This window comes from Eschscholzia californica, unplaced genomic scaffold (genome assembly GCF_041429995.1).
Source record: "Eschscholzia californica isolate CP2 unplaced genomic scaffold, dmEscCali1.0.p SCAF_2, whole genome shotgun sequence".
NCBI classification, from domain to species: Eukaryota; Viridiplantae; Streptophyta; class Magnoliopsida; order Ranunculales; family Papaveraceae; genus Eschscholzia; species Eschscholzia californica.
This window is the reverse complement of record NW_028238309.1, coordinates 37,221,437-37,248,883: the sequence shown is the minus strand read 5'-3', so window position 1 is coordinate 37,248,883 and position 27,447 is coordinate 37,221,437. Positions and strand designations below refer to the sequence as shown.

At 40.4% G+C, this 27,447-nt stretch overlaps 1 long non-coding RNA gene and 1 pseudogene across 1 annotated transcript; one reads left to right on the top strand and one right to left on the bottom strand.

Annotated features, from left to right (window-relative positions):
• Positions 1–374: 374 nt before the first annotated feature.
• Positions 375–3,157, bottom strand: LOC147557678 (secreted RxLR effector protein 161 pseudogene; annotated as a pseudogene).
• Positions 3,158–22,813: 19,656 nt separating this feature from the next.
• On the top strand, positions 22,814–25,581 carry LOC147557677 (uncharacterized). Its single transcript, XR_015235351.1, has 6 exons — positions 22,814–22,903; positions 23,007–23,094; positions 24,204–24,290; positions 24,553–24,583; positions 24,683–24,746; positions 25,428–25,581. It is a non-coding gene; the product is annotated as an uncharacterized LOC147557677 (long non-coding RNA).
• Positions 25,582–27,447: the final 1,866 nt, after the last annotated feature.

Here is a 27,447-nt window from a genome sequence, read left to right as displayed (position 1 = left end):
ATTCGGTTCGGCCCACAATTTAAAATTCCGTGAAAATGGTTTGGGACACGAATGGAATTGTTTTTTAGATAGTATGGGTTTTTAGACCCAAGAGCAAAAGGACTAAAAATTCATTTTTTGACAAGATTGGACCCTAAACCCTTTTTGAACATTATTTTCGTCTATATACCCACGGACCCTAATTTTTAAGTAGGGTGACGTCAGGGGTTTCCATTTTTTCACACGGCTAGTAGTCGGGTGTATAAAAGCTCTGTTGGTTCTAGGAGAGGCTAAAATCATATTTATAACTGTACTAGTATTTAATTGTATGCTGAAAGCAATGATCACACCGAGTTTTCCATATATGCCATAAAATAGTAACAAAATGAATGTCTTTAGATGTATAGCTGTTTTGATTCTGATCCTGCCAAGATAAAATCCAATCAGTCAAAGATGTAATGTTTGTCGTTATGATATTAAAGTAGAACCAAATATTTTTTCGCTAAGGGGCAATGTAACAGTGCACGTTCTATAGTTTTGTTTCAGTGCAATTCAAGCAAACAATAATTTTACCTATGTATATTACCTATTCTCTCTGACTGGGAGGGCTTTAGAGCAAATTTTCCAGATAAATAGCTGAATTCGGGGGATAGTAGGAAGACACTGTATGGTCCAAAATACGTCGCCAGGAACGCCCCCGGAAATCCACGATTAGTGGGCTTACGCGGTGACCAATGTTGGGATTTGTAGTCTACTAATGTTCTAAGAGGAATCTCAGACATCATATGTCTAACATTAGTATCCCCAGGATCACATGCATAAGCTAATAATGATAAATGAGTAAAACTAGTTTGATGATTACCTCAATCGCTAGTTTTCCCTCGAACCTTTCCAATCGCTTTTGAGAAGACCAAGAGATCCAATTGTAGCTCCTCTACTTGGGGCACCGAGCAATCAACTTGATTTCCCACCTTGTTGCTAGCTAGAACATCAGTGGTGGTTGGATGAAGAACACCTTCTTCTTTGACTAGATAGATAGTTGGGAATTAGCTCACTTTCTCCTCTCTACTTGATGTTGTAGAGTAAGAAAGATCTTAGAGAAATTCCACACCTTATTCACTGCCCTAAGGGTCATTATGTAGAACCCTAATTAGAGTCCCACTCAAATTTGGTGTCCTAAAAGACCCTTTTGAATAACATTAAGGAAATAGTCGAAAATAGAAACTAGTTGCTATATTCTCAATTCCTTCATGAGGGTACGTCCAAACCAGACCAAAGTTGGCATATCTAACTTTCCCTATTAGGGGAACCGACCCTCCAATTTTCACCCCAATCCGAGCCCAAAAAGTCCCTGTTTGGCTCTAGGCCCAAAAAGTCCCTTTTTGGCTCTAGGCCCAAAACCCCTCTTTTGGGCTTTTTGTACTATCTTTGCCTAAACTTCGGGCTCTCTCATGATTATATGTCTCATCTCTCTAGTCATTTCCTCCGATCAAATTGACACTCTTTGTGTAACCCGTTGTAGGATCCAGACGAAGTTAGCCGTGAATTACTTCGTAATTCGACGATCGTAGTTGGTTTCTAGCTAAACACTATGATCCCTAAATCAACCGGACTTGATGATCTTTCTCACCAATTTTCATATCCGCAAATTGATCGCATTATATCCTTGATCGAAGGACATCTCCTTCAGACTCCCACTTGTACTTAGAACAAGTGCAATGCTCGATTCCCATGTCACTCAGTATCCCATCTGATACGTCACGTCATTCAGACTTTCTTGATCTCGAGTACAACTGTCAAGACAAATGATTAACTTATAATTCATTTGAGCATGTCCATGCATTTTTCAGTTGCTACTCATCAAGTGGCCCGAGGACACTGTATCCTAATCCATTAGGAGGACATAATCCATTATTGCGCTCCCACTCAGCTTCATATCTATCCTGTCCTTCCCAGTATCCGCCTTTATAACCTCCTTTTACGGCGCAGCCTTTAACGGAACCAAAGTCGGACATTCCTTACATAAGATGAGTGGAACACTCATGTTTTGAGGAATTTCTCCAATCTTGTCTTTATGAGAAGTGCTTTGACGTTTCATCATTCTTGATGTACTTCTCATGTTGAGGGTTATCCAGCGTATAATCCCTATTACACACCCACGCAGTCGAGTCGAATACACTATTCCTATAGCCCATAAAATTGCGCTATCTCATCGACCTCCCGTGCTAGTCTTCATGAGTCATTGTTGTCCATGCAATGACTGGACCAGGTAATTAATAATGAATAACTCCAAGTTCATTTAGTAGGGTTTCATTCATCAGATCACGTATCTGACAAGCCTACTCGGAGTACTTCTTTATCGGTGGACTTTCACTTAAAATAGTACTAAACCAGATTTTGAGGACAAATAAAACTGCTTTTATTTTATTTATCGAATGTAAGTAATTAGGTACATAAACTCCTTTACGAATCCAAATTACATTTGTTGCCACTCCCCAATGCGCTTTATATGAATGCCCCTCAGGTGTGAGTTGTGTTGGGCTGAGGTAACGGTTTAGTTAACGGATCTGCGACATTGTCATCTGTATGAACCTTGCAAATGACCACATCTTTTCTCTCTGTGATTTCCCTAATCACGTGGTACTTCCTTTGGATATGTTTTGACTTCTGGGTGTGCTCTGGGTTCCTTGGCTTGGGCGATTGCTCCATTGTTGTCACAATAAAGAGTTATTCCCTCTTCTATGCAAGGTACGACACCAAGTTCTATTACGAACTTCTTAATCCAAACTCCTTCCTTTGCTGCTTCCGAAACTGCTAAGTATTCTGCTTCAGTGGTAGAGTCTGTAACAGTGCTCTGCTTGGAACTCTTCCAACTCACTGCCCCTCCATTCAGACAGAAGACGTAACCGAACTGCGATATGAAGTCGTCTCTATCTGTTTGAAAGCTTGCATCAACATGGCCTACAACCTTGAGTGTATCTTCCCCGCCATATATCAGGAAGTGATCATTAGTCCTTCTCAAGTATTTTAGAATATTCTTGGTAGCGGTCCAGTGCGCTTCGCCTGGATTCGATTGGTAACGGCTGCACATCCTCAAGGCATATGAGACGTCTGGGCAAGAGCAGATCATGACATACATGATTGATCCTATTGCCGAAGCATAAGGAATATCTTTCATGTATGCTACCTCATCAGGACTCTTAGGACATTGATTCTTGCTTAGCGCGATGTCATGTGACATGGGAAGGAATCCTCTTTTAGGGTATTCCATTTTGAACCTGTGAAGAATCTTATCTATATAAGTTTTTTGACTGTGTCCAATCATCCTCCTCGATCTATCTCTATAGATCTTGATGCCCAATATGTATTCTGCCTCCCCTAGATCCTTCATGGAAAAGCACTTCCGAAGCCAGTCTTTGACTGATTCCAACATCGAAATGTTGTTTTCCTATGATTAATATGTCATCGACATAAAGGACCAAGAAAACTAGGTTGCTCCCACTAACCTTCTTGTAAACACAAGACTCTTATGTATCTATAACGAAACCAAATTCGTTGATTGCCTCGTCGAATCGAAGATTCCAACTCCTGCTTGTTTGCTTCAATCTAGAAATGGATCTTTTAAGCTTGCAAACTCTTCCAGCATTATTGGAATCTACAAAACCTTCAGGTTGTGTCATGTACACATCGTCTTCCAAATTTCCGTTTACGAAGGCGGTTTTGACATCCATTTGCCAAATCTCTTAACCATAATGAGCTGCAATTGCTAGAATGACCGGAATAGATTTAAGCGTCGCAACAAGGGAAAAGGTTTCATCATAGTCTATACCATGAATCTATTTGTATCCTTTTGCCACAAGTCTAGCTTTGAAAACGCTAACGTTTCCATCTTTGTCAGTTTTCAGTTTGAAGACCCATTTGCAACTGATTGGTTTCGCTCCACCGGGCAAATCGACTAAGTCCCATATTTGATTTTCTGACATGGAATCCATTTCTGATCTCATGGCCTTCAACCATTTTTCAGACTGGGGCTCGTCATAGCTTAATTGTAGGTACTCGACTCATTATCTTCTAACAGTAGGACGTTTGTTTTCTGAGATAACTCCTTGAGCCTTTGAGACCTACGAGGGGCTTGAGTATTCTCAACTACTTGAGATGTCTCCTTCGAATTAAATTCGAGTTGTGCGAGAGGTTCCATGAGTTCCTCTAACTCGACTTCATTATCCTCTTCCATTTGTTGTGGATAGAGAGGAGTCGCTAAACTTCTTGATATTTCCTTATCTTTGTTTATTTGTTGCTCATATCGAATTTCGTCAATATCTACATTTCTCCCACTTGTCTTCTTGAAAATAAATTCCTTTTCAAGGAAGGCACCATCACGAGCAACAAACACTTTGTTCTTTCATTCGTGGTAGAGACATTTGTCTGACTTGGGTGCGAGTTTATCTCCTTGTGAACGCTTTACATAAACTTCACATCCCCAGACTTTGAGAAAAGAAAACTTTGGAACCTTTCCAAACCATAACTCATATGGCGTCTTTCCTACAACTTTCGATGGAGCTTGGTCAAGTGTGAAAGCAGTCGTTTCCAGAGCATATACCCAAAACGTATTTGGAAGATTGGCTAAGCTCATCATAGATCGAACAATGTCTAGCAAGGTGCGATTTCTCTTCCCCAAAACATCATTCATCTGGGGTGTTCCAGGCGGAGTGAGTTGAGATACCATTCCACAAATCCTAAGATGAGCATCAAATTCTTGACTCAAATATTCACCACCCCGATCGGATCAGATGACTTTTATTTCCTTGCCAAGTTGATTCTCTACTTCGTTTTGAAATTGTTTGAACATGTCAAACGATTCGGATTTATGCTTCATCAAGTATATGTAACCATTACGAGTATAGTCATCCGTGAACGTGATGAAGTAGCCAAAGTTACCTCTCGCGAGAGTACTCATCGGTCCACACACATCCGTATGTCCGAGTTCTAATGGTTCTTTGGCTTGGTCGCCCTTTCCTTTAAAGGAAGACCTTGTCATTTTACCCATTAAACATGATTCGCACGTGTCGTATGATTCTAAGTTATACGATCCTAGAAGTCCATGCTTATGAAGTTTCCTTCATGTGTGTCATATTAATGTGACCCTAACGACAATGTCAAAGGTAACTTGGATTTGAATCATCTGATCGTAGCCTTTCGGTTTCCATGTTAAAGACTTCGTTCTCAATATTTGTCATATAGAGACCGTTGTATAACTTAGCACTGGTATAAAACATTTCACCTTTATATAAAGAACAACGCCGGTTTTTTATTAATAGGTGATATCCCTCTTTATCTAACACTGAGACAGAGATAATGTTTTTACAAATAGAAGGTACATAATAGCAATTATGAAGTTCTAAAACTAGACTAGTTTCTAAAGGTAGACTATAGGTTCCTACAGCTTTCGCAGCAACTGTCGCTTTATTCGCTACTCGTAGGACCAACTCCCTTTTAGATATATATCTGACTTCCTTAAGCTCCTGCATATCAGAAATGATATGAGCACCACATCCGGTATCAAATACCCATGAGGGGAAATCAACTATATTTGCTAAGTTAACTTCGATAACATTGATACCTTGGTTGGAATCCTGATTTCCTTCCTTCTTCCTTTTGTTCTTCTGAATCAGTTGAAGTTCTTTCTTTGATTCAGACATTCCAATGAATGTCCATCTGGATTGCCTTAGAAGTCCCGTACTTCCTCAACCGCGATTTGTTTCGGGACATGTCCCTCAACCGTCGGGTGATTGTGTGCGCATCCATTTTCTTGAATCTCTTTTGAAGATTAGGCTTCAGGGTGGCCAACATAAGGCATGATACTGAAAACGATTTCATTCGGATACTTTTGGCCTGCTTTTGTTCCTCAAGCTTTGAGGTCGCAGTTACTCTTGGAATTGGGGTATCTAGTACGTTTTCTTTGTTTGTAGATCTGAGAACACTTCTCAATCTTTTCTCCCAATCGTGGAAGTTGTCCATGTTCAGTTTATCTTCATCAAGGATTGAACATAGGTTGAAAACACTGGTTTTTGCCATTGTAAACTACATGAAACAGAAAAAAGATTTTGCTAAGTATTACATTCGATATTTTTCGCAAAAAGACTCTGTTTTTGCCACATTATTCAAGAAAAATGCCCCTGTTTGAATAATGCGATTCCGATATCCCATTTCTCAAGGATTAAGCGGACTAGGCCCCTGCCCTTAATTCCCATCAATTTAGGTGAGTGAACTACTTCACTGGTCATACCTTACGACTCTCGGTTGATGGATTACATGTTTTATGTTAAATCCATCCTTTTGCCTCGAGTATCCAAAACTCTTTTGCTGATTTCGTTGAGTGGAACCATTTAGACGTGTAGGCCTCTGCCATAGGCCTACCCGCATTGTCCCGAGGTAGAGATGGCACTCTATGGAGGCAGATCCACCATCACGAACAAGGGCGCAACGAGTGTCTTAATCTAGATAGGCACTACACTCAAAATTACTTTTAGGGACTTTACGTTTTGTCTTAGCATGCGTTATAGTGAACTATTTAGCCTAACCATCCACTACATAAAACGTAAATAAGTAAATGCGCGCGAGAAAGTAAATCAAGCACATATGGATCCTAGTATGACCCCTAACCTAGAAGATCTAATCTCCTTTGATTTGCTTCTTGTTTCGCCTTTTGGTTCGTCTAGATCTCCATATTTGACCTCCAATGATTTCTCCCATCCTTGAGCTTCTTCAATGGACTCATAGACCCTAAACTCTAATTACAAAACTCAAACGATTCGCAGATCGTACAAACTTGAAATTAAAATTATTACAAATTTGCACCCATCCGTGCTTAAAACAAGAATAAAGAAAACACTTTCTATGGCCATACTAGTTTCCGCATTCACATCACATGCAATCATATAATATTTCAAGACTAACAATTATATATGCATGTATATCCGGGAGATACTCTTGTCGACATCTACATGTCATATACGGACCTTAAGTCTATTTTCAAAGAATTAGAGTAATGGTGCGTCTTGGTTTTGATTCTTTTGATTTTCAAAATAAATTTTAAAAGAAATTCTGTATGGGCTCATGAATGGACCGGGTCAATTTCTAAAATATTTGGTTGGAAACGGGAGAAAATCAGATCAAACTCCCACTTGAATGATGGTCTTCTTTTTAGCTCGAAAAAGGCCCGGGACAAGTCTTGACAAAAGTCCAAGACAAGTCCCGGCCTAGGCCCATTAAGGCGTTGGACAAGGTCTGGACATGGCACGGCCAAAAGGCCGGCATGTCCTGGTCCGAGTCCATCTCGGCTAGGATGCGTTCTAGTCGTACACCAGGATGCGGGTCGTTGCTCCAGACGTGTCTGGTCAAGGACCGAACCTGTTTGGTGCATCTCGTGTAAGACCGAGATGCACTCAGGACACCCTGACGCGTCTCTAAGATGCGTATGGTCAAGTCCGAGTCACAACAGTGACTCGGGTGCCCTGGACGAGTCCAACGCGTCCAGGAAGCTTCCTAGAGTACCAGTCTTCCTGGCCGAGATGCACTCGGTCTCGGCCAGAGACCAGGACGCGTCTCCAGTTGGTCCGGCACGCATCCTTGCTGTGCCCGGACCAGATTTAGGAAATTTCCAAAATCTTAAGCTTCCCCTTGTTTTTCTTTTGCAACTCATAGTTACTATTTCCAACTTTTAGAACACTTCTAAAATTGCCAAATTTTGTTTTTAAAGTTTCCAAAACTCAAAAACAACTCTCAATCAAACTAATTTTCGATCAAAATCTAGGTTTTTGAAACTTTTCAAAGAACAATTTTGAAACCTTTTTAAAAAAACTTTGAATCTCTTTCAAAATAATCAAATTTTCTGTCTAAAACACTTTTAGACACAGCTACCATCTAAACAAGCATGGATTGGTTCGAAATTTAGCCAAAATTAGCTATGTGCAAGAGGTTCTGATACCATTGTTGGGATTTGTAGTCTACTAATATTCTAAGCGGAATCTCAGACATCATATATATAACATTAGTATCCCCAGGATCACATGCATAAGCTAATAAATGATAAATAAGTAAAACTAGTTTGATGATTACCTTAATCGCTAGTTTTCCCTCAAACCTTTCCAATCGCTTTTGAGAAGACCAAGAGCTCCAATTGTATCTCCTCCACTTGGGACACCGAGCAATCAACTTGATCTCCCACGTTGTTTCTATTTAGAACACTAATGGTTCTTGGATGAAGAACACCTTCTTCTTTGACTAGATACATAGTTGGGAATTAGCTCACTTTCTCCTTTCTACTTGATGTTGTAGAGTAAGAAAGCTCTTAGAGAAATTCCACACCTTATTCACTTCCTTAAGGGTCATTATATAGAACCCTAATAAGAGTCCCACTCAAATTTGGTTTCCTAAACGACTCTTTTGAATAAGATTAAGGAAATAGTCGAAAACAGAAACTAGTTGTTATTTTCTCAATTCCTTGATGAGGGGACGTCCAAACCAGGCCAAAATTTGCAGATCTAACCTTCCCTATTAGGGGGAACTGACCCTCCAATTTTCACCCCAATCCGAGCCCAAAAAGTCCCTTTTTGGCTCTAGGCCTAAAACCCCTCTTTTAGGCTTTTTGTACTATCTTTGCCTAAACTTCTTTTAGGCCTATGAGACATATTTATGGGGCTCCCCCATGATTATATGTCTCATCCCTCTAGTCATTTCCTCCGATCAAATTGACACTCTTTGTGTAACCCATTGTAGGATCCAGACGAACTTAGCCGCGAGTTACTTCGTAATTCGACGATCGTAGTTGGTTTCTAGCTAAACACTACAATCCCTAAATCATCCGGACTTGATGATCTTTCTCACCAATTGTCCCATCCGACAAATTGATCGCATTGCATCCTCGATCGAAGGACATCTCCTTCAACCAAGCCCATGTTTAATGGTCAATGGGCCCAACCCATTTATCTTCAGGCACCCCCACGCAACGCAAAAGTACGGAAGTACGTCTAGTTCTGGATATATAGGTCTGTCCTTACCAGCAGATCAAAGTGCGGAAGTACATCCAGCTCTGGATAAAGAGGTCGTCCTCACCAGGAAATCAAAATACAGAAGTACATCCAACTCTAGATAGAAGAGGTCCGCCCTCTCCTCCTCAGCTGACCTCCCTTCGTATATCCGTTGGGGAGGCGTTATCGTCATTTAAGATGACAGTATCTCGAATATATTCGTTAAGGGGTAAAAATATCCATATTAATGGTAATAGCTCCATGCGTTAGCACATTCAAGGTAACAGCTCACCACCAGGTGACGGTTGACCAAAACGAACAATTGACCACAAAACTCTATTTAAGGATCAACTGCTAATTGGCTAAGGCATGGAACGACGGATAACAACACCCGACATCCGAATTCACTTGAAGCTAACCACCTATTTCTCTCTCACATCGATCATCCAAACCACTGGCAGCCAACTAACACTTACTCAAGGAGGTCGAGTGATCATTCTCTCTCCTGACGATCACCTGCTCAAGGAAGAGAGAATGATCCTTCTCTCTCTTGACAATCACCTGCTCCAGGAAGACGAGTAATCATTCTCTCTCCTGACGATTACCTACTCAAGGAAGACGAGCGACCATTCTCTCTCCTAAGGATCACCTGCTCAAGGAAGACGAGTGATCATTCTCTCTCCTGACGATCACCTGCTCAAGGAAGACGAGTGATCCTTCTTTCTCCTAGCGACTACCTGCTCAAGGAAAGCGACTGACCATTTCTCTCTCCACACGACTAAGGGGTGCAAGCGTTTTACTTCACTCGACGACCAGAGATTTAAGGCAGGCATACACTTGGTTGTATCACCTTTTCTCCCAACGACCAACTCGCTCAAGCAACTTATTTAACTCCATAGCCCGAACTCTGGTTTACAGTTCTTATTTACTCTTTGCCAAGTTTACTGACTTGACCGTCGGAGCCCTCTTAAGCCGGCACCATCCCGGTGTCCCCTGAGATCTCACGGTCACGTGTGTTACTGTCTCTTTTGTCACAGGTTAAGCCCAAAGACGTCGTCGGTGCCCGTAAAATTATTAACAGGTGGAGGTTCGACTTCCGGTCAACGACCCGGTCCCGCTGACTTCTTGACCCGCGATTTTTTACCCTCACAAATTTGATTACCTTATCAATACATTTGGCCTCGACTTTTGCCTCACGGTAATACACTCAAAAATTTAAGTCACTCAGAAATGGTTTACTCAATGTGCGAGTATGAACATGAAAGAAAACTCAACACATTACAAAAGACAGACTAAAATTTTTGTGAACGACTGATCTCATAGGAAGGAAACAACCACTAATAAGGGATGGGGAAGCTAACCAACTCTTCTCACCTGATCAACTATCTAACAATGCTTCCTAGAGGTCAATAGACACTAATGATGATGTAACTAGAACTCTTGAAAACTCGACGTCTTCAAATCTTCAAAAACTACTTCAAAGGATAAACACTTAAACAAAACTACACAAATACTTTTTTTTCCTTTGATTTTTCTGTTACATCTTTTTTTCTTTTTTTTCAATACACTTCTGGTAATAAAACTCAAAATACACAAAGTCCTCTGGTCGTATCGAACCACCGCTCGAACTCCAACTGGCAAAACACCTTTCTCCCTTGCATACGGCTCAGAAGCTGTTCTGCCAGCCGAAGCAGGACTTCGATCAACTAGATCCCAGTGGACTAGTGAAGAAGGGAACTGGGAACAACTCAACCATAACTTAGAAACTATCGACGAGTTACGAGACTTGGCAGTAATTAGAAATGCATCCTACCAACAGAAGGCAGCTCGTCACTACAACAAAAATATCAGGGCTCGAACCTTCAAAGTGGGTGACTGGGTACTTCAAAAAGTATTCCAGAACACTAAAGAAACTAGGGCTGGAAAATTAGTACCAACTTGGGAAGGACCTTACCTAATAACTAGAATAGTAGGGCAAGGTGCATACAAACTGCAAGCAAAAGATGGACTCAACATCAATAATAGCTGGAATGCAACACATCTAAAGTTGTATCATTTCTAAACTCTAAACTTTTTGTCGTAATTTTTTCTCAAATACTTTACTGACTTAAGCATCGGAGAGTCGGTGGCTACGCCACCGACTAACCCTCTAGCTCGATTTTTTGCAGGTTAGAGCATATTACCCAGACAAACAGACGTCTCGCCAGAGGTGTATCTCTAACCTTCCAAAACTCCACCTCAAAAGTTTATATTATCTTAAAAACTCTACTAAGTAACTTTTGTACTGGAGGGTCGATGGAGACACCGTCGACCTCCCCTCCTACCCAATTGCAGAGCGACTACAAACGACAGGGGGACAAGCATGGCTGGAAAACAAAACCTCCATCATCCACCAGCTTCAGTCGACTCGAAAGATAACAGTCTGGAAAAGTTGATTCAACTTCTAGACTAAAAGGCGTGAAACACTCCCCACCTTCAATCAGGTACACAAAAATTGTCAACGATCCCTTGGAAGCACGAACGAACCAAACCATTCTCGAGTCTTGCACAATCCGAGACTCCATATAAGGTCAAACAATGTTCGTCTCAACTTCCATGAAGTACGTAATGTATTCACTCCTTACTTCTATCTTTCCCTCTATTGATAGAATATTACTTACTCGAACGTCAGAGGGTCGATGGCGCTGCCATCAACCATCGTTTTTGTGTGTGTACAGGTCAGCTCAAGGACAAGCAGGAAAAGTACAAACTTCACTCATCCACTGACGCTAACCGACCGATAAACAACCTAAGTCCCCAAAAACTATTTTTCTACACTTAGGCGGGGGGGATAAACGGTGCTTCAAATTCCCTCAAAGCCAAAGCAAGACTAGAGCTTCGATCTTAAACTTCAGACGAAGAACACAAGACTTCTACGAGAAATCAATACTTCCTAGAAGCTTATTGTCACTTCAACGAGGCAACAAGGTCCATGATCGAACTCCAGTTGGCCTAACAGGGACAACGTCACACCAAAATGCAAGCTGAACTTCCTGCATAGCTGTGTAAGAGACCAAAGCAATCAACCTCAAACTTCTAGACGAAGAACATGAGACCTCAATGAAAGCACAATAATTTCTAGAGTCTTACTGTCACTTCGACGAAGCGACGTTGATGCAGGCGCATAAACGTGTGGGCCCACGTCCACGCGTGCCCACATCCTATTTGGTTATAATAGTAGTTTATTTAGTATAGGAGAAGTTACTTTAATTTGATATTTCTTTATTTTTAAAGTTTCTATGTTTGAGTAGTTTATTATTTTAGGAATCCTAGTTTGAGTCTATCTAGGAAGGTTTATTATCTTATAAAAGGAGATCTAGTCTATGTTATTATTCACCTCGAAGAGAAAAACCATTGAAGTTATTAAGAATTTAAGTTTATTTTATCGTTTCTTACAGTTTTCTTTAATTATTCTTAGTTTATTTTATTGTTCTTTAATTATTCCGCTGCGTCTACATCAAGTGGTATTCAGAGCCATTTTTTTTAACCAATCACAATGGTTAATCCTACCGTTCCTACTCCAACAATCAAAGAGAAGACACCAACTTTTGCCTCCGAATGGGACAACATCAACAAAAAGTTATCCTCGGTTACAAAATTGGAAGAAGCTTTCGAAAATTACAAGAAGGAAAATATGGAAAAATTCGATCAAGTCAATGATTCCATCATGAAGTTATCTAAACAACTCGAAGGCATATGTAAGTCTCCCTCTTTTACCACCACTCCTTCATCAACTACTTCCATTCAAACATCATCACCACAACCACTCCCAACCACAACACCAATTTCAATTCCCCTACTTGGTCAACCTATCACTAACCCATGCCCGACCACTTTCCTCCCACCGATTCACATCAACCCTACATCACCACTCTCACCGGTTTTCCCATTAACATACATAAACCCTACAACCACTCCAACCACACCACCTTTTTCCTTCAACGACCACCAATCTACTACCAACCCAAGTATAACCCAACCATACCCATTCCAGACCCCTCGGTAATATTATTCACCAAGCACCATTCCACTCGAAACCCACCACCAAAACCGCAACCCCGAACCCTCATCTCTACCGACACCACCACCATCCACCGCCCAACAACCCACTTCTTACCCGACTTCCATTAGTCCACCAACAGTACCCACCAACACTTTCAACATCCCAGGAAGTTCCAACACTTATGCCATTAATCCAACTACACACACACTCTTTGGTTTTACAATATACAACCCATGTCCCACAACACCCCCACCATTCCACTTTACCTACAACAGTATACCACCCACATCTTCTACACCAATTCAGACCACCAATAGAACTCCACACAACATTACTGGCCCCCACATAACCGCACCCTACCCTCCATTCTCAAACCCACTCTTTCTCGAATCTTCCGCAAACATTGGAACAATTGGCCAACCCATGCTAATATACCATCACATACCCGACCATCAGCCCCCAAACCCTACTTTTTTCGAAAACCCACTACCCACTGCCACATACCCTACAACACCATTAACCACCCCGGACCACTCAACCCATAACCAACTCAGCTTCTCCCAATTCAACTCTTATAACCACCCACAAGTTTACAATGAGGAACAACAACTACAAGCACTTCCACATCATCTTTCTCCTCATTCTCTACAGGAATCCTTCTCCAACCAAACATTCCACCACACATATACAAACCCTAGTTATGTAGGCTACAACCCGGATTCTATAGGCACCCCTAGTTTCCCTATACATAATATTCAAATCCCATCTATAGCCACCACCCAAATAACCCTACCCCAATATCACCAACATGTTCCTGTTTCCCTCCCAATCTTTTGGTGTCAAACACCATCACCAACACAACAAACCTCTCCTTACGATTCCATATCCCCAACACTTCTACCAGAAAATTTTGAATCTTCCATATCCCCAACACTTCTGTCAGAAAATTTTGAATCTTCTCCTCAAGTTGAAACTCAGTTATCAACACACCCAAGTAATCGAAACCCAGAATTTAGTGAAGGAATAGAAGAACAAAAAGCAATTATCAAAACCCATCACAACCAAGAAGAAGAACAACAAGAGAAACAATTAAGAAAAAGAGGAACAAGTAGAACAACCCAGAATTTTCCGAATCAATTATGTCCCACATCGCCGCTTTCTCTATCAAATCTCTTCCTACCAAATTTTCTTCAAACAATTTAGAAAAAGAGGATCAATTTCCCAATTCTTACAATGAACCTATACGCAATGGTCAAAGATCACATACCAATTGAACAACTTCCATCTAGGTTTCACATATAAATTGAAGAAAACAAACAGTGGGCTCCAGGTATTGATCACGTTAGAGTACATAAACTACATGAAGATGAACTTGGAAAAGTCAATTTTGCGTGGCATATCTACACTACATGGTTCCATATCGATATCTTAGTTAGCGATGGTTATGCTTATACTTTGGCTATTGATGAAGTATTTTGGAAATTTGTTACAATTACTCTTACTTCACACTTGCTCATAGTACTTCACACTTTCTTGAAGATTAAGTGGTTGTGCCTACCGTGGGAAGATGGCGAGATGAACATTATTTATTCACTAAGGTTAATTTTGCGAGAATCATTGGCATATGAGTTTGGGTACGAGGTTGACGATTACTTGCACATTAGTATCCTTCCATTCCAGTGCAAACTTCGTTCGAAGTGGGAATTACGGATCGCCATGACAAAGTTCATCGTCTGCGGGTGCATCAACTTGTTTTCTTCATCGAAATCGGTTCGGGACGAACCTTCTGGGGAACAGGGTGCTGATGCAGGCGCATAAATGTGTGGGCCCACGTCCACGCGTGCCCACATCCTATTTGGTTATAATAGTAGTTTATTTAGTATAGGAGAAGTTACTTTAATTTGATATTTCTTTATTTTTAAAGTTTCTATGTTTGAGTAGTTTATTATTTTAGGAATCCTAGTTTGAGTCTATCTAGGAAGGTTTATTATCTTATAAAAGGAGATCTAGTCTATGTTATTATTCACCTTGAAGAGAAAAACCATTGAAGTTATTAAGAATTTAAGTTTATTTTATCGTTTCTTACAGTTTTCTTTAATTATTCTTAGTTTATTTTATTGTTCTTTAATTATTCCGCTGCGTCTACATCAGACGTGGTTCACATTCGATCTCCAGGTTGCCTAACAGGAAGTACTACTACATCATACAGCTTCTTGCACCCCATATCAGCCACACAATACACAAGACGCCACTTATCTCACTTCCTCTATTAATTTCTTTACACATTGCAGTTCATGCGGGCCGAGACGTCTCCCAGACTCCACCCTGCCTAAGGAAGGTTCGAGATAAACACAACCCGAGGAATGTTAACGCCTCAGATGTTACCTAAGAACAACAAAAGAGCTCGAGACTTCGAAATCATCAAAGTAGTAGATCAACTTGAAATTTTCGCCTTCTTCTCGAACGAATACGACCTCGAGCTCTACATGACAGAATGACGCCTTAAGGCTCTCGACTTTGACATCAACTACAAAGTCTCAGAATTCTACCATTCCAGAGGAACGCATTCGAAAGGCCAACGTTGTAGACGACAGCGCAAACCCGAAGGTCAAGCTCAAGAAGAGCACCCTCAAAATTCTAGCCACTAGGCTCGAGATGACAAACCTCAAGTGTAAATTACTTTGTAATACTTTTTACTCAACTCATTTTTGTTACATTGCAATATTTCCATATGAGTACCTTTTTTGAGTGTTTGATTGAAGTGACTTGACTCATAAAATTCATTGAAGAGATCATCACCCTTGCAAATATTCAAATATTCAAGACTACAATTTTACTGATAAAAACCAAGTAAAGGAAAGTTAGAACAACAACAAGGCATCACAAAAAGCCCCATGGGCGTCTAAAGTTGTATATGCCTCGACGGTGTTTAATACACGTCTAGAACACAAAAACAACATTAAAGCCCCATGGGCACCGAGAGGACGTGACTTGCCTCAAGGGCATCGAAGGTGTGTCTGAACAAAAACCTACCCAACATCAAATACCTGATCAAGCATCTGGTCCATCTATAGTATCATCATGAGACTCGTACCCGTTCTCCCTTCCCCATTCCCTCAAGTTCTCCAACTCGTCTCTTACATCCCAGGTTGTGTGGAGGCCTCTCTGGTATTCCTTCGCCATCTCGGCTTGAACACGTAATGCTGCAGATTCCCCCATTTTGAGAATGTTTGTCGCACAATCATTATGTCCCGCCTTAAATCCTTCAGATGAAACTTTCAACTCTTCCATAGTAACCTTCAGCCTCGACATTTCTTCCTCAAGAAAACTAATGCGAGCCTCAAGGGCCCTCTCCCTGTCCTTCCCCTTCGAGCATTCCTCCTTCAGCTCAGCTACCTGCTTCGCGTAGGAAGAAATGAGCCTCTAGGCATGAAAGATCCCAGACACAGCCTGCAAAAAACATAAACATACGTCAACCACTCTATCAACCAAGGGAATAAGAGTTCGAGAGGCACGAAAGATTACCTGGGCACCACCGATGGTCACACGCCTCATCGCCTCCTCGACACCCAACTCACCAAGGAAGTCGACATCACCATCCAAGTAGTAGAGATCAGACAATCCTTGCACAAAAGAAGGGTCTTGGAACACTGATGCACCCTCGGGCACTCGAGTACGATAATTACCCACTTGAATCGGCATAAAGGTCGCCTCGGGGCGAGCACGCTCGACCGAAGGGGCCGACTCGACCGAGATAGTCGAAGGTCCGACTGGCCGAGATGGAGCAGATGGAAGCTTCCTCTCCTTTGCATCCTTAGCGGCAAGATCTTTTGCCTATGGTGGAAGAATGCTCCGTGGAGGCATATCGTCAACTAAACAAGTCAAACCGAGAAAAGGTAAGTGAAACATAATGCAACTATAACTCGTTAGTTTATGCAAATGATGTACCTATTGGAACGATAAAAAGAGGACGAGAGATAAGTTGGTGTCGGAGGTTCGTCGGACAGAGAAGGGTCGTCCAATCTCTCCTCTCGACCTCTAAGAAAGTGAAAGCCTCGAGTCTAGACTCGGCTTCCTCGAAAGTCAGACCGTGGCGGTTGCCCTTCTTCACACCTACGCAGAAGATATTTAGGTGACAAAACTCTTTACTTTACAAAAATCAAACAAACAACGCATACATAACTCACAAGGACGACGCTAGCCAAGTGGAAAGTTTTGCTCAGCACTACAACCAAACATGTCGCAAACGAAGAAGTATCGACATTGCCAATTCCTGTCATGTTTGGTCAAATTAAGGATGGGGTGGCCCATACCGCTGTGAATCTTTAGCTGATACCGACCACGGTCTAGGTGATTCTCTTTCAAGTAATAATACGCGCAAACGTCGACCTCGTCTACATCTTGCTCCTCCTTTTCCGCTAAGGCAGCTAGAGCTAACAAAAACCTCCAAGTGTTCGACATGAGCTGAGAAGGGGCTATCTTGTACCGATACAACACTCTGCAAACTAGGGGAGGCACGAGATACCTAAGGCCCGAACGGAAGCAATGCTCGTAGATAGCGGTCCAGCCCGGGGGACTGCCCCAGCTGGCAAGCTCGTTACGGCGAGTCGCCCTAATATCGACTTCGGGTGGAATATCATACTTATGTCGCAATCCACTAACATATTCGTCATCAAGTATCGAAAAACAACGCCCCTCTAGCATATCCTCTACCTCGGCACTACGCGAGTCTGAGGCATCCTCGCCGTTGTCGTCAGTAAGGCACATGCTCGGGTCCTCCATCCTACAAGTCATCGACGGAGAAGGTTGAACAATTTCTTCCCACCTAATGTCTAGGCCTACCAACTTCTGTCTGGAACAAGCCCAACAAATATTTGCACATGTACTCCTATTACACTCACGAGCGAGCCAACACTTAGTCCACCTGGACTATATTTGGTCTCTTTGGGGTAACTAAAGTCCCCTAAATTCGAAATGACTTGGCATCCAATGCAAACGTAACACCTAAGGAGTGAGCCAACACTTAGTCTAGCTAGACTATATTTGGTCTCTCTAGGGCAACTAAAGTCCTGCTAAATGGATTGAGCCAACACTTAGTCCAGCTAGACTATATTTGGTCTTTTTGAGATAACTAAAGTCCCGCTAAACTTGAAATGGCTAGGCATCTAATACTACCATAACACCTAAGGAACGAGTTGACACTTAGTCCATCTAGACTACTTTATACAAATTCAAAAGAAATATTCCATAAATAGCAAAAACATGGATTTCAACAAATATATTATTTGATAAAGATTCAAGCATCAATATCTAGCTAAAAGCGTGCAAAGGAAAAAATATGGAAAGCATGGGGAGAACATATGAAGAACATGGGAAAAACAAGCAAAGAATATGAAGAACAAAGGTAAAAACCAAAAAACTTACCTTAAATATCCAAAGCAAGCAAGATCCCTCCACAATTTGCTCCAAAAGCTCACAACTTGCTGATGCACCCGAAAAGGTTGCACACCCAAGCAGAGGTATCAAGTAGTAATCCGGCAAAGCCGGGATCGATCCAAGGATAGGAGGGTAACTCGAGTATCGAAGGGTTCAGTCCACCGGTATAGGTACCACTAGCTAAGTTAGACTAAAAAGGAAGGGGAACAAAGGTCGATTGGGGGGGGGGGGGTTAGATTGAATGAGTAACAAAACAAGAAAGCAAGCAAAACTAACCAAACAATATAAGTAAAACGGGCGAGAGAGATTCGAGAGAAGTGTCGAAGGAACAAGAGTCGGGAGACGGTAAGAGTCGATTCGGTCAAAAGTCGATTGAGAGGGATACTTCGATCCACAAGATCGAAAGTGACAAATACTAAGTAACTGTTCGCATGAAAATATAATTACCCACGTTGACAATCCTAAGCATCATGTGTCCAACTAAGCATAACCGATCAAACGTCGCTGCATCGACTATCAAACTTACACACACTATCTAATGAATTGAAAATGAACAAGTATGACACTAAGTATAATACACCAAACTAAGTATAATCGATCAAAGATTAGTAAGTAACGATTATCAAACTAAGTACGCATTATCAAACTTTGTGTCAATAGACGATAAAGATCAAGGCTTCTAGTTTATAAAACTAGACAGAGTCAATTAAACTCACATGTAAACAAATAATAAGTCATTCATCACATTCAAATCATGCTTCAAGAGTATTCGAATACAAGAGTAATGTGTCGAAGTCCGGGAATCTATATTGATAAATCTACAACTATGTATGGTCCGATCTAATGTTCCAAGGTGTAAACGATGTTCGACTCCTAAGGTGATGATGTCTATAAGCACTACGTATATCCGGAGATCATACTTAATCAAACAAACATCATAATCGGTTAAACTCGAGTCATCGAGGGTATTGTCTAGTCGCCTAACTATGTGAAGTGCATGACAAGACACATGAAATTATGACTTAGACTACGATCGAAATCGAATACTTCGTTTCGTCTATTAACTATGTGAAGTGCTTGACAGGACACATGAAAATACGATCAAAACGATAATTGAAATAAATGAACATCAATTTATAATCAAAACATCAAATCATATTAATCATAATCACGAATTCATCACATTTCATCTCATATAATCGACACACTAAAGCTAGCTAAACATGGTGATTGAATAAGAAATGGAAAGGAAATGATGAGAGAATCCCCCTTTTTGGTTGTGGTTCGAGGCTAAGATCGTCGGAAAATATGAGTCTTTAAAGCTCAGTCGGTCTCCCCTTAGCAAAATTCTGGGTTCCCCATAGCGACCATCATCATCTTCTCCATTTATCACAAACCTCCATTAAAGCTAAACCCTAGCTTTCTCTCTCTAGCAATCTTCAGCCCAAACCAAAATCAAACAACATGAGAAACTAGTCAAGGATGAGGGGAAAAAAAGCCCTAAGGTTTCCGACCAAGAAAGTGGCAGGAACACCATGAAAAATCCGTCCAAATACAAGAAGATTCCAGCCAAAATAGCTTGAAATCCCGGCCAAAGCTGCTGTCCCGAGCCAAAATATGCATGTTTCGGCCCGAGTGGGAGCTTCTGCCATCCCGTGTTGCTCGTGCCGGGAAGCTGCTGCTATCCCGTGCCGGCTGGTAGCTTCCCGAGCAGCAGCAGCTCTCGCGTCATCTCAAGCTCGAGCTGCTGCTCCGCCGGCCGACCTATGCTTGGCCGACCCTCCTTTTTCCTTCTCTCTTTCCCTCTTTCAAAACCTTCAAACTCTCTAACTCAAAGAACAAAAACCCTAGCCTCTTGCCTCTTTTCTCTCTCTCCTCTTTTCTTGGTTGATGAATTGATGAAGAAGATGATGAATAGTAGATAACTTGATTAAAATCGTAGATTTAGTCAACTTGACTAAGTCTTTAGACTACTTTGACTTGGGCCCAAAAGTGGGTGCTCATAAAATCTCTACACCTCCCTTCTTCTTTGGGTATTCTTGAACTTTAGATGTTGGGCTTTGAACTAGAGACCAACGGAGTGCCTTCATCTAGTCTCTACAATTAGAACCAAAGTGGGGTGCCTTCAAGAAAAGACCTTGACTTCTATCTTTCATAACTTCCCCGTCCGAACTCGGAATCGACTTCCCTTTTCACCGTCGGACTCGTCATTGCCTCCACTTGTAATTTGATTTGCTTGAAGTCATTTTCTCTCGTTTTGGGCACATGAAATGATGGTGATAATTTGCTTCTTTTATTCCAAATTTTATGTTTAACTCCAAATATGAAACCTAATAAGAAAAACACATAAAATATTATTGATAATACTCGAAAAGGAATAATTAGTCTAAGTTAGGCGTTCCAAATGTGACATTTTCGTGTCACATCAAGATCCCCAAACTTAAACTTTGCTAGTCCTCGAGCAAATAAAACAAAATAAAAGCCTAAATCACTTTCGGAGGCATCCCGGTTGCATTTAGCGTATGCAACAAGCCTTTAAACCCCTAAGTTGCCCCTAGAGGACGAGTTTTGTCTCGTGAGGGTTTCAATTGATGACACCCACAAACATCATGGTTTCAAATACAGAAGGGTCCAAAATCCAAATCATAGATAAACATGATTCATATAGCAAAGGGTTTAAGCATGTCAACACATAATGAATCAAGTAAATAAGTTCTTGTAAAAGCTAAAGCCCCCTTCATTAATGATCTTACCTTAAAATGCAAGTGTCATACCATAATGAGCAACATCTATGTTCCGAAGCCACAACGACTTGATTCCTAGTTTAGTACATTTCGCCTCGACTTCGGCCTCACGGGCATACACTCCAAATATGAAATCACTCAAGAATGGTTCGCTCGTATGTGTGAGTGTGATCACTAACATGGACTCAACACATAAAAAGGGGCGAGGACAACATTTTGGAACGAATGATCTTCGAAAAGGAATTAGCCACTAAATAGAGTGGGGAAGTTCACTCGCCCTTCTCACCCATTCTACCCTCTAAGAATGCCTTCTAAAGGTTAACGAATACTAGAAATGGATGATGATGGTAGATTCCCGAGAATGTCGAACTCTTCATGATAGAACCTCTTAAGCATTTCCACATTCGTTTCTTGCTTCGAATACTTATTCATGAACAAACACACAAACACACATATATACAGTCACATCACTCACACAAAAGAGCTAACATGCTCAAACATAACATAAACAACTTTTATTTCATTCTTTCTTTCTTTTTTTCTTTCTTTTTTTCATACCTTTTTTTTTTCATTACACAAAATCACACAAAACAACACAAATACAACTCACACAATACTCTATTCATGCAATCAACTTTTTTTTCCCTTTCATACTTGCTTTTGACATTCTTCATTCTTTTCTTTTCATGTCTTCATTCTCGGGATATAAGATGATGAATGATGACGGAGTATCCGCCTTACTCTAGTTGACACTCTTATTGAGTTTCATGGACCACAAGGGCAAGGTTAATTCGCTATCATAATGTCACTCTTAGTGGCTAAAGAAGTTGAGCACACGAGATCAAATGAGCTCTTTTAATAGTTACGAGGTTGAGTAGCTCTTCATTCTACTCGGAGTTAGCGCGGAAGAGTACACTCGAAGGACAATTTAGGCTTTGAGCTCTCACATGGGTTAAGTCTCCACTAATGACTACTCTAGGTCTCTTAGAGATATTTCTTCTTCACTAAGATGTTACTCCCATTGTATAACACAAACACTTAAAGACTCGACTTTCATGCAAAGACCATTAGCAATCACAAAACCCATCAACTCGATACATATGCATCAACATTCTTAAAAATCACATGCAAATCTAATCAAAATGTTGAAAATTTTTCAAATTTTAACTACAAAAACACGGTCTATTGCCGACGGGGTTTGCTGACGGTTTTACGCAGAACCGTCGGGCTAAGCATACCGCCGACGGTATTTGAACAAGTCGTCGTCATAGGTGCACTAATGTCGACGGTTTTGTGGGAAACCCGTCGCCACATAACACCACGGTTTCCTCCCTTTCTATTGGTTTACCGACGCCTTTGACGACGACCACCAAAACCATCGGTGGTAGGACTTGGGCGACGGTTTTATGTTGTAGCGCCGGTAAATAATTGGCGCGACTTTTCACTTTGGTGGGAAAATATTCTGGGAATTCATTTCCCGACGAAAAATAATTTCCACACCGTCGGCGGTGGAAATGGTTTCACGCAGATATTTTCCACGAAACCATTTGGCCGACGGATTTCTCGAAGCGCGTCGGCCCTGACCCTCTTATGCCCTAGACACGATAACTCAGAACTTCCTCTCTACTCACCCATCTCCTTCCCTCTTTCTCTCCTCTGATCGAAAACTCAAGGTATGATGTTTCCTCACGCTCTCTCGTTTCTATTTTGTCTTCTAGGTTAGATTAATGGATTCTTCTTTCCTCACTCAATCTCTCTGTACTCTCTGTCTTGAAGGATTAATGGTGTTCCTGCTCAAATTTCTCCTCTCTTTTCTCTTCTGATCGAATTGATTGTGTTCCTCCGCAACAACTTAAAACTCAAGGTATGATGTTCCTAGGTTAGATTAATGGCTTCTACAAATTTACATAGATTAATTAGGGTTTTGTTATGTTCCTAGGTAAGATTAATGGCTTCTACAGATTTCAATAGATTAATTAGGGTTTTCTCTTGCATTTATTCTTATACTCCTCAACTGTTAACATCTCTTTACTTATACAATTCTATCTTTTTCAACCTTACACCATCCAAAGACAAGTCACCCTAGTCCTCATCTATCTCTCTCAAAAAATGTAAGCATCTAGGGTTTGTGGTCCATATATTCATTCATGCAAAAACTCCTATTTGTCATTGAACTGTGATCACCAAGAGAGGTAGGGTTCGGCTGGGACCAAATATTGTCAATGATCGTAATGATGATAATGATCGGAATTAACTTGTTTGTGAGGTAGCTATTGCTAGTTTTAACAGTTTAATGTTTTTGGATTTACCCACCACCAGATAAAAAACAGTTCACTATCTTAAGAAACCCTAATGACAGCTTCATTATGTATCTTCCTATTCAATGGGTAGAGAAATAGAACAATTTTTGCATTCAAGAAGCTTCCTCATCATTATCATCATAAATAACAGTTTCTTTTTAAGTACAAATTCCTCCTCTGATAACAGGTATATCTCAAAACTCTTACTTTCTCTTTAACAATAGAGCAATTTATGAGGTTAAGGTGAAACTTTTTCGCTTGATTTTTGACCTATTTTTGTAGGAATCGGTAAATGTTGTTGTAATTGTTTACCATAAATGTTGTTGTTTAGTGAGTTTTCTATTAGTTAAATCCGGTCAGATGATTCATGTCTTCGCTTGCTTGCTTGCTAGTATATTTGAAGTAGTACTAATACAAGTATTGACTTGGATTGAATCGAAAAAACCTCGTTTATGGGTTTAAACAATCAATCATCCATTTCAATTCAATGAAATCTCACTTAATTGTATCGTTCCTATTTGATTTGCCATTGTCCTGTCAATATTGTACATAGTTTTTGGGTTATCTTTCTCCATTGAAGTTAGGGTGATAAAATTTTGAGTTTCCATCTCATTTCGTTATAGTTTTCCAAAACATAAACTTGGATACCGTATTAAATACCCTCTTTATGCAGGTACGGTTGCTCATTTTGAAGACAATTTTTTTTGTGTCTCTTCTTCTTCTAGTCTCAACACTCTATTTTGAGATTTTTCTCCTACAGGTAAAACTTCAATCTCCATTTGGTTAAAATCTAAAGAACCATAAATATACCGCAAGTTTGAATGTAGTTGTCGGTTCTATTCTTCATCACGATATTCGACATAAAATGTATTTCATACATAGAATTAGTTCATGCTTGCTTTGTTCAGTTTTTGTTTTGTTAATTGAATTTGGGTTTGGTTATTTCCTAAGGCACATTACCGGTGTTGCTTATGTGCTCGAGAACTTAATGATTTTCTTATATATTTTTCTTGTTTATGCAGATTTTGAAGGGGTTTCTTCATTAGACGCAAGGTATGGCTTAATTTCTCTTTCTCAGTACCAACTCATTTATGCAGACGGTCACAACAATTTTACTTATTAATCCTCTTTATGCGGTTACTCATTTTGAAGGTAGTCTTTTTCTCTCTCTGCGTCTTCCATTTTCGTCACTCCAGTAAGGCCTTTTCTCCAACAGGTAAACTTCATTTTCCATTCTGTTAAGAGCTAAGGAACCATGAGTTTTAATGTAGTTGTCACTACCTACTATTATTATTCATCACAATATGCATGTAGTTTTAGGACATACTAATACCTTTATGATTCTTCATAAGTATGGAACTGTGTATGAAGCTATGTATGAAACTAATGACAACAACTTAGATGTTACCGGTAACACATGTTAGTTCAAAGTAGCTTCTTATGAAGTTTCCACACAATCTTGGGTTGAAATTCCTCTCACAAGTCTATCATGAGGTAAAAGTCATACAAGTTTTTTGAAATACTTCGTAATTGATTATTTTTAATGTTACGAAGCCTCTGTAGTTTAGGTTAGCATGGTTGATCAAAATTTCTTGTATTGATGGCTTGTGTTGGATTCTCTTTATTAGGGATTTTCTAACAACTTAGGAAGTCTTCATCTATAGAAATTTGTATACGTCACGGTTTTACTAATATAGTATAGGTATGTGATCACAGCTCGAAATTCATTTGGGTTTGTCACAATTTTAGCATTAGCATATTTTGTTTCTTATGCGTGAATGTTGATTCAATCCATTTATATGGTTTTACTTCTAAGTTATTTGGTTGGAACGACTTTTAGTCAAACTCAATTTCGAATTTTCAAGAACTAAGAGATGTGTTGTTTTTTCTTTTGCAGGGATTAAAATTGATTATGGAAAAGCATAAATTTTGAAGAACGGAGACGTGTTTTAAATTTGTTATATACATTTGATGTCGATAATTATGTATAGTTTAGGGATGTATTGAATTTTATAGACGTGATGTGTTATAAATTCGTTTTGAAGTTTATATTTATGATAAAAATAACAAGTTATTATTCATTATGTTGTTGTAGTTTATGGATCACGGCCTACTACACCAATGGGTGCGAAAAAATTATTTTGTAAAAAAATCAAGAAATTTATTGTCGACGGTTCATGTGCCGTCTAGAAGCTGTAGGAAATTTGGCGCCAGATTGTATTGACGACGGTTATTACTTTTTGAATGCCATCGGCCAAAAATTTTGGTGGGAAACTACTAAGTTACGCCGACCGTGAGTAAAATACAGATAACCGTCGGTAGTACTTCTGCCGACGGTCTTATTTTCGTCGCCAATGTCGTCGGCAGTAGTACTGCCTACCCCTTTAAAGCCGACGCCTCGGTGCCGTCGGCACAGAGTTCTGCCGACGGTATTTTCGATGTTACTGACAGCTTTCTTCCATCGGCAATAGACCGTAATTTTGTAATGTTTGGCTAATTTGAACCCTTTTGTCTTTGAAACCCATGGTCATGCATTGGTTATGGTCATATCCGCATCCCTAAACTTAAACTAACATTGTCCTCAATGTTTTAAGCATACACTCACCAAAATATAAAGAGGCACATCAATTTAAAGAGAAGAGTGGAGAGGTATTACCATAATCGAAGGAGATAAAGGATGATACTACCAAGACATGTATAACGAGGTTCCAAGTTGAAGCAAAGCTCACGCCATCCCCAAACTTGAAACAAACCATGCCTTAGAAGTAAAACAAGTAAGAATTACTCTTAAAATATCACCAAATATCGTGAGAGTGAAGAACATAAAAACATGACCATATAAAACCTACCACTAACGCGGGTATACACGATTGCATTGAGCTATGCAATTAGCCTTTGATTCTCTTGTTTTCACACAAGAGCACGAGTTATGTCTCGCGGAGGGTTTCCAGAGATGTTACCCATAAATATCAAGGACCCATTTTAATCAGCTAACGATCATATAGTAAAAGCCGGAAGATTTGGAGGTCAAAGAAAGCTATATACAAATGGTAAAAGTGTCACAAGAATATTAAACGAAAGAAGTGCAAGTGAGACTAAAAGTGAAAAGAGACCATCCCCAAACTTAGTGGATGCACGGTCCACTAAGTACGCATAAATGCTAGGGGCGACGGCTAAAAAGTCGTCAAAAGGGTCGACATATAAGTGAAGTGTCAGGAAGTCAGTCGCAGGTAAAAAGTCAAAGTCAAGCTTAATGGATAAAACATCCACTAAGTCCCTAGACATGCTAGGGAAGACGTCCGAAGTGTCCCAGAAGGGGTCAACAACCGAGTCTGAGATCATGTGGAAGGTTGAACTAGACTTTAAGGGTAAGGCGATAGGCTCGGGGACCAAGTCAAGGTCCATAATTTCCTTAGGTAAATAATCCAACAAGCTATCCGCTATCTCTTCAACTACTATGTTATCGACACCCTTAAAGGCATCGGGAGCCTCAAAGTTAGGCATAACACCTTCCATTCTACATAACCCATCTATATAATCACAAGTTCTAAAGATTGGAAAGTTCAACACTGTGTGATTCCCAAGTTTGCTCGTAGAACTATCATCCTGAACATCAAAATCTAATGTAGTCGATGCATGGTAGGATGACAATGGTCGAGGGAGTGAGCAGTAAGGGTCGTCGGTCAGTTCATGCTCTAAGGGTCTATCAGGAGCTTCTTCGACATTTAACTTAAGACTAGAGTCAGGTGCATTACCCTCACCATCATTCATAGCCTCTTCTTGAGTTTGGGGTGCGCAAACCCCTTCCTCGTCGATGATAGGCTCCGACTCAATTCTATCAACAATATTGAGAATCCATTCCGTGATCTCTTTTATATCTCGATTGAATCTAGTTTGATACTCTAAAAATGCTTGGA